At 31.5% G+C, this 7,478-nt stretch overlaps 1 protein-coding gene across 1 annotated transcript in view; it reads right to left on the reverse strand.

Annotated features, from left to right (window-relative positions):
* Gyc88E (Guanylyl cyclase at 88E) overlaps positions 1-6,837 on the reverse strand; it is a 99,668-nt gene extending 92,831 nt beyond the window's left edge. Inside the window, exon 1 of the mRNA XM_068769488.1 lies at positions 6,698-6,837. The gene's annotated coding sequence lies outside the window, so the exon portion shown is untranslated. The remainder of the gene's footprint in view (positions 1-6,697) is intronic.
* Positions 6,838-7,478: the final 641 nt, after the last annotated feature.

Here is a 7,478-nt window from a genome sequence, read left to right on the forward strand (position 1 = left end):
GCTGCTAATTGAACTAATCCGCTCTTTCATTACGCCATTTGATAGAAAGGCGATGAGATCAGACAAGATGAGTTCGTAATCTCACAGGCCGCTTAGAGAACTTTCTCATCTTGATTTTGTTTACGAAGTTTACGTTAAAAATACTATTCTTTGTTTTTTGTGAGACTTTAGTCTTTTCTATAATTTTTTATAAATTTCAAACTGCCTAGCAAATTAAAAGATCATCATCATGTTACTCGACAACCACTGCAAGGCTCTATGCCTTCTCAAAAGATGATCGGTCTTGAGCTGCACGTACTCAGCGACTTCCCACCACCTCAAGTAAGTCGACGGTCCACTCTAGCTGCGTATATCATCTCGACATCGACACCATACAAACATACATATTGAAGTACACAACATAGTTGGAAGGTAACCAGAGAGTCTAGATAACCTGGTTATCGAAAAGTAGAAAGAAAGAGACCAAGCGGGGCACAACCAATCCAATGGTTGGACTCTGTGTGGGAGGTGACGGGACTCACAATAACAAAAGCCTTCATAGGAGATCATAGAGACCTGTGAAGGTAACTTGTCGAATCCACGACCAAGGCTTTACAGGAAAAGCTCTACCTTTAGGAATGCAAATAAACGACCAAGATGCATAAAATTACATAGAACCTTTCCATGCACACTAGGCTAACAAAACTCAAGTTAACAAAACACTTATTATACCTATATATAGATAACTCATATTTGTATTTATATACGTACTTGTATATATACGTATACATGTGTATATCGTCGCCCTCTCACCTTAAATCGATATCCTCGGTAATTAAAAAATTTTAAATATATTTTATGAAAAGTGTTCGAATGTAAATGTTATAGTTGTGTTATTTTATAATTTAATGTAGTATTTAGTTATTTTAAACTTCTAGTTTCCAATATCTAAACATTATACATTTACCGTTTGTCTATTTATTTTTTTTACATAATGATTTAATATAAACATTGTTTTGTACTATATTTTATTCGTGATTGTCATCCGCTACTTTGCCAATTTGTTATGCTACGAGCATGTTGGCTTGCTATTGTTCGTCTCCGGATCTATTTATTTCGAATCGAATATTTTATTGTTAACCAGTAATTATTCCCTGTATTATTATTTTTGGAAAATTAATAGTAAAATTAAAGAAAAATAAATGTCCTTAGGGAAAGTTGTCTAGTATTTCAAAATTAATTTTAATATTTTGTAGTATTGAAACGTAAAGCACGATAGAGATATTTATAAATTATTATAAAATTATACTCATAAGAGCGGATAATAGAGTAATAAATGTTGTTTTGTATTGACTTCGTATTGCCGCCTCTGCTAGCGCCATTTACAAGCAAGATGTACGGGAAAAGGTCATGACGTGGGTTCACAATCTGTGGTTTGTAAATTTTAGTCCCTTGTTGAGCTCTTCTATATCCCCCAATTCTCGAAGAGTTTTTACTCATAATTTTTAACCATTAACAACGTTCCGCGATTCTCACAAAATGTGCACTTGCCTGGATCGTAAATCATTCCTAACAATTTTTTTTATTTCTAACCATTAAACCATTACTGATAATCAGAAACTAATGTATAGTTAAATTCATTAACCACAATTATAACTTTCCGAATGTATTCGTTCGGAACATATTGATAAAAAAAATTTCCGATAACATTTTTCACAATTTATAATTTCACATTATGTAAATAACATATAATAAAATAATAAATAATGTATAATAAAACATTGGTCATTGTTTTACTTACAAAAATTGTATAACCATTTATTTAGCCTCAATTTGATCAGGAGGTCTTCCTTTCCTTAATATTTTGTTTTAAATTGGGTAACATATTTTTTTTTACTTTCATTTAAAAGTAAAAAAAATGTCTTAAGTATTTAGATAAGATTACGAATATATATATATATATATATATATATATATATATATATATATATATATATAATAGCGTATATTAGATTGCCCAAAACATTATTAATAGTTATATCAGAAGAACTCCAATTCACAGCACAGTAAATACTTTTATTACACTTTTAATACTCTTATAGGCCAACTAGCAAAGTTTCCACTAGATAACTTATCACTTCGATGGTTATCGAACGAGTGACCGAGCTCCCGACTCAATCAAAACGCTGTTTCAACCCCACCACTCTCAATCCTTTTACTGGAATTTGTCAAAAAAGAGTGACTAGGTCGAGTAGTATTGCCATTTTAAAAAAATAAAACTACCTTTTATAAAATTATTACAGTTATATGGATAATACTCGCTACGGAAATAAGAGTCATCATAACTGAAATTAAAAAAAATACTTGTGAATTATTTGTATCAATTTTAATGTAATTTAAAGCCCGGCACCCCTTAAAATATTCGCAAGATATAAGCTGCTTCGGCTACGCTGTGATGTTATGGAACAAAAACGCTTACTCAAAATGCACATCCAGTGTTTCGTAGCTAATAGAGTGGCGCCCTACATGTTCCTTTTGTTTTGGAGACTACATTACTAAAGAAAACATTTTTCACTCGAATAAATTCCTTTCATTTTATTCGTATATATCTTATTACTAACAATATAATATTTTCAAATTAAACTTTGCTATGTCCTTCACTTTAAAGAGAGAATACTCTATAAATAATGTAATAATTCAGCTCAACATTGTTATATGTAAAAGAAAATTATTAATAATATTTTAAAGATTTTTATTCCGTTAATTGCTACCGATCCTGCTGTGGTCCAGCTCTCTCTTGGAACCTTGAAAACGGAATTCTGAACGCGTCTCGAGTGATATAGTGCTAATGAAGCCGTTGTACCGCGCCTTAGAAGAGGGTGGCAAGATGGTGGCTGAGCAAAAAGAAATCATTGGCTACACCACCGCGAGCGTTAACGGCGGAATGACGAAACGCAGTGGCCGTTTCTTTCACCATCTCGCTATGATGATACCTAAAGTACTACGGTTCTTGTAGCGTGGGATATTCATCCGAAACACTTTTCGAAAAACCACTCCATTAAGATTGTAATGTCATTGCCTGAACCGATACACCCGAAGAAGCTCTTGAGTTTTTATTTGTACACAGATTGTTTAAATTCTAAAAGTGCACTATTATTAGTTGCCACTCCTGAAAGAAGCTAGTAAGTAATAGGTAAATAACATTTGCTAAGGAAAAATAACAATACACACTTACTCTGATATGAAACGTACACGATCAAAATGTTCTGTTTTCGTGTAATATATATGCGCTTCGTTACTTCAAATTAATGTAAATATTTATCGGCCGCGACACTTTCAAGCTTCCCTTTTTCCATAAGTCGCTATCTTGTAATTTATATCCCTTTCACAAATAATAATTTATTTATAAAAGGTTTACTTTTGTAGTAGTATTAGGTAAATATTTAGACTAACTGTTCGTCTTTTTCCGTTATTTACTACAGTACTTTTCTACAGTCTACCACTGACTCACTTAGATAGACATGAACACTGAATAATTACTTCTACGCTATCGTAATTAAAATCCACATTCTCTTCCTTCTTGCGGCATATCCTTCAATATAGGGGATCGGGACCCTTTTTGTAAAGTTTTTCGCTAATTTTACGCCATCTGTGTGTTTGGCTACTGTGGCATCGAGCATAGGTCGATCCTGATCAGATCAACGGCTAAGTCTGACTCTCCTGATCGCCGTCTAACTATCCTAAACCGATCGTGACGGAGGGCCGCTCTGTTTGAGTATGTCACCTTTAAGTCCTCACGTATCGGTCATAATGAATTGAATTCGGAGACCGCCGAGCTCTCAAATAGTTTCGACGGGTGCTCCATGGAGTAACTAAGCCAAAGGAATTTCTCGAGGGCATCGGCTTGGACTGTAACTCGTCTATAATATACCTTCGAGTCCTGTTATTGTTCCAAAATCATTATCGTAAAGGATGTGCTATAGTAGTGGGTCGAAAGGGACTCTCTCCGACCTTATATAACCTTTGAATATGTTATATAACTTAAATACTGATCAAGATTTACTTTAAAAAAAATATTCCTTTCACCTGTAGTGATGACACAGTCGTATCTATAAAGATTAAAAAAATCTTTATATCTATCTATTTAAAATAAAGTTATAATCGAAAAAGGGTAGGACTAATTTGAATGAATTTTTAGTTTTTCGTTTCTTTCCGTCCGAAATACGACAATAAGTAATAATTTATGATTTTTATCAATTAAAATTTAACATTACAAACACCAATCTAGTTTTGAAAAAATAATAATTTAAAATTTTGTTTACATTTGAAATCTACTCATTGATTGACCGTTACGCGGAACGAAGTACGCCAGAACAGTTTGATATAAACCTACAGTTAGTAAATTACCTATTTGTTTTTGTTTCTTGTAATCATGGCGAGTAAATATAAGCTAGCAAACAATATATGGCGTATCGTAAGTTCATTTTATTATATTTCTCTGTAATTCAGGATTATCAGAAACATCTCCGTAGTTCCAATTAAGTTTGGTTATTGCCTTAAGTAGACGCCATGCTCGGCAATTGGCTTAATAAATAATGGAGGGTATCGTAAAATGTGTGACAAGAAAGTGAGTATCCCATTATGTAATTGGACTCAAATGTTTTACATTTTATAGTTTTTACAGAGAGATAAAAGCGCCGACTTGTAACATCAATACATGATGAAACAAATATAAAAGTAAAATAGGTAAATTGGGAATCTAAATACTATTAAATAATATTGTGTTCCTAAACGCAAAGAACTTTCCCTGAAGTGCAAATGTAGAATGTAAATGTAAAAGGGCTAATGTAGAAGATGAAAAGAGAGATAAGAGGCAGTATAAGGTGCAGACTTTTGCAAACACCTGTTTGTAATCACCATATAAAGTGTTCACTATGATTAATATTAATATGTACTAATCCCAATTGTCTAAAAGCTTTTTCTTACTGTATTATCACTTCGTTATTTATTAACTACAAAAATATAGACTATTGGATAGTGTATATATGAATATATACAATAATTGACAACAAATGCGGCATATACTTGTACACCTGCAACTAATCATCCTGTATAGTCAAATATTTAAAATTGAGAAACGCATAGAAAAAAGTAAAAAGGTTAAATACCTATTTTAAAATCTGAAAATTGTGAACACAGGATAACGGTGAGACATTATATGAAAAGAAATATGAAATCATTTTAAATGTAGTTGTAAAAATAAATCTTTATGTGATCTAGCCTTCATATTTTTTGTTTTATTTTTTAAGTATGCATATTCTTTTAATTCTTCTATTAATGGTTTTGTATTATCAAATTAGCTCTGCGTGCCTGCCAATTGAAGTGGCAACAAACTGAAAAGAGATAATTTTTTGCTGAAAATATGATTTATCACAAAATCCATGGATACATATGGATGCGCTATTTATGTATGCGATTTATAATAAAAAGTATTTTGAATAATACTTTGAAATTCTTTTTTGCAATTATTATCTTTTTTCCTATTTTGCTTGATGATTGTATTGAGACAATATTTTTTAGTTTCGCTTTGTATAATGATTCATGATATACGCTGTTTGTTACTTTTTTTTTATTCTTAACTAATAATAAAATAGCAAGAGGTACTTCAAAACGACATTCAAATCACACAGTCAATCGACCTAGCCCATATATAGGGAGTTTTAATACCTTAGTGAATTTATCTAATGACGAAAACGCGAAAATAAATAGACAGGTAGGTATTACGTGCCGTGCCGACATAAACTTGACCTTGGCGCCACCTGTGACGAACGGAAGTGACGTGCGGACCATCCTTTACGGATTAACAATAAATGTTTCTATGTATGACACATACGTTAATTAACGATTGATAAATAAGATTAATTATAATATTTTCTTAAAAAGATGCAACAAGTAATCAAAATATTTCAAATCAAAGTACAAAGCGCAAGGAATTTGGTGTTTCATTGTTGATTTTATTAATTGCATTGTTTTGATGTCGTGACGTCATCAACATCAGAAACGGATTAATAGATAAACGAACTATATCCATTATTATTTCCTCCTTGATTATTCAGTCGAAACTAAGTAAATGCGAACGCAACCATCGAACCTTAGAATTTTATAGATTGTATAATAATTTAACACAAAATTTGGACAATTTATGACGTAATATAATAATAAAAAGGTATTTTCTTCAATAGCCGTTACAAAAGAGATGCACAATACGCAGAAGATGGTAAAATGGTAAAAACAAACCTAAAATAGTAGTAAAACACAATTTAAATGTATTCTAACTTAAATTTAAAAATTAATACAGTTAAAATGTCTTATTCAAGTAATTAAGACATTATAAACGTATTAATATTACCAAAGCTTTTTTAACACTACAATAAGTATTAAAAACAGATAATCAAAAAGTTTGTAATATACTGTAATAAAATCAAAATACACATTCGAAATACTAGTAAAAATCGATCAATCATCAAAACTAAAAATGGGTTACATATTTTAATCTTCAAAGAATTTTCATTAGTGATATTTCAAGAGATCTAAAGATCCATCTTGCGCGCAGTTCGGGGTAATGTCAATATAACCAAAATACTTACCTCCATAGACGTATTTACAAATAAATAGCTGGAATATTATACATATTAAAGTAAATAAAACATAAATCTACCTTTTAATGCTTCTAGAAATATTTCGAACACGGAGAAGTGTTTTTTTTTCACATTAAGGCCATTTTACAACTGATAAAACTAAGATAACACGATCACAAATAAATAAATCACATCAAACAACATAGTTATCTATTACACAATAAAAATAAAATAAAACACTGGAAATAAATAAAATTATAAAAAAATCAACACTAGTTTTTTTGGAATAGAAACGGCCAGTGTTAAAATTCGCGCGAAATTTCCGCGCCAACAGCTTTTCTTTTTTAATGTTATTTGTCTGGCACAAGGAGTCAGGTGGCGCGTCGTGGTCCGTACGCAAGACTGACTTGATCGTACGGACGGATATTCGGATGAGGCCGATCCGCAGGCGCGATGCAACCCTTGGAACACAATAGAATAAAATGTACGAAATAATTGCTTAGTTATCGAAACATAGGTTATCCGCCTTTTCCTTTTTTGTTTATACCAAAAAACTATTTTTTAACATTTTTAATTAATTAAAACATTGACGATTTATTTCTTTATCGTTCAATCTGTACGTGTATAAATGGAATGTTTGAGCTGTGTTCAAAAAACTGATGGATTTTATTCATTTTGGAAACCACATTCCTAACAATCAAATACAGCGGAATGTAAATTGGCGAGTGTGACGGGTGTAAGAATATATCCAATACTTTTTTAAACGGTAAATATGTTTCTTGGAAAAGCGTGCGAAACTGTATTAAAAATTACGTGCTATGCGGTTATTTTAGGGGATATATTCGTCCAAAACATAAAACA

Source organism: Battus philenor, unplaced genomic scaffold (genome assembly GCF_028537555.1).
Source record: "Battus philenor isolate CCGP_79_NKW_IND1 unplaced genomic scaffold, ilBatPhil1.0.hap1 SCAF_28, whole genome shotgun sequence".
NCBI lineage: Eukaryota > Metazoa > Arthropoda > Insecta > Lepidoptera > Papilionidae > Battus > Battus philenor.